We start from the raw sequence: 1,211 nt of genomic DNA on the forward strand, positions 1-1,211 counted from the left end.
AGGCGCCGGGACGCCGCCCGCGGCAGCGAGGGGACCGTCCGCGCGACGATGTCACTCAACCCTTCGCACGCGGGGGGTTTCACTGCGGCCCGCTCAGCAGACTGGAAACAGGGTCACGCCGGTCCTTCGGCGCGTGCGCCCCGGGGCCCCCGTCTCACACCTGGGGCCGAAGCTCCCCGCGTCCCCGAAAGCGGATGTCGTCTCGGCCGGGGGCGTGTCCCCGAGCGTGACGCGGCCCCGCCCCCGGCACGTGACGCGGCCCCGGCGCACGGCCGGGCCGGGCGGAACCACCGGGCGCGCGGCGGCGTTTCCGGCGGGCGCGGAGGGCGGGGCGCGCGTGCGCCGCCGACGGGTCCCCCGCGCGGGCCGCGGCCAGTCATGAAGTTCCGGGCCAAGATCGCGGACGCGGCCTGTCTGAACCACTTCACGCGTGAGCGGGGCCGCGGCCGCCGCGGGCGGGGCGGGGAGCACGGCGGGGAGCACGGCGGCCGGAAGGGGCCGGGCGGGGCGCGCGGCGCGGGCGCCCGGGTCTCCTCAGCCCCGGCGGCGGGCAGCGCCGAGTGCGGCTGCCCCGGGCCCGGCCCTTCTTCCCTCCTCCCGCTGCTGCGTGCGGCGCCTGCCGGGCTGTTGGGAGGCTGGGGTGACGTCGGCGTTGCCAAGGTGCTTCCCGGTGGCCTCGGTGCGCTTCTCGGTGGTTCCTGACCTTGACCCCCGCCACAGGAGTCAGCAGCATGGTGGCCAAGCTGGCCAAAACCTGCACCGTCCGCATCAGCCCGCGGCAGCTGAACTTCATCCTCGCCGACAAGGTGGCCAGCGGAGGGGTGAGCATGTGGTGTGAGCTGGAGCAGGTGAGCGGCGCCCCGGAGGGCCGCGCGTCAATGCCCCCAGCGCCCTCGGAGCCCGCTCACGCGCCCGCCCCGCTCCTTCCCTTAGGAGAACTTCTTCAGCGAATTTCAAATGGAAGGTGTCTCAGCAGAAAACAATGAGATTTATTTAGAGCTGACATCGGTAAATCTATCTCGAGCCTTGAAAACTGTCCCAGAATGCCAGAGCCTTGAAAATCAAGCTGACCAATAAGCACTTTCCCCTGCCTCACAGTCTCCATAGAGCTGGTGAGAGGGAAGGCAGCGGTCCCCAGACTCCCCAGGGGGAACAGAAGTGGCCATTAAGCCTGGACCTTTTTAACGTGCAAAAAGCCAGTTTTATTTAAA

The 1,211-nt window shown here is 69.8% G+C and overlaps 1 pseudogene; it reads left to right on the forward strand.

The window, feature by feature from the left end:
* Positions 1–284: 284 nt before the first annotated feature.
* On the forward strand, positions 285–1,112 carry LOC105311632 (annotated as a pseudogene).
* The last annotated feature ends 99 nt before the right edge of the window (positions 1,113–1,211 follow it).

This window comes from Pteropus vampyrus, unplaced genomic scaffold (assembly GCF_000151845.1).
Source record: "Pteropus vampyrus isolate Shadow unplaced genomic scaffold, Pvam_2.0 Scaffold1000005527, whole genome shotgun sequence".
Taxonomy (NCBI): Eukaryota; Metazoa; Chordata; class Mammalia; order Chiroptera; family Pteropodidae; genus Pteropus; species Pteropus vampyrus.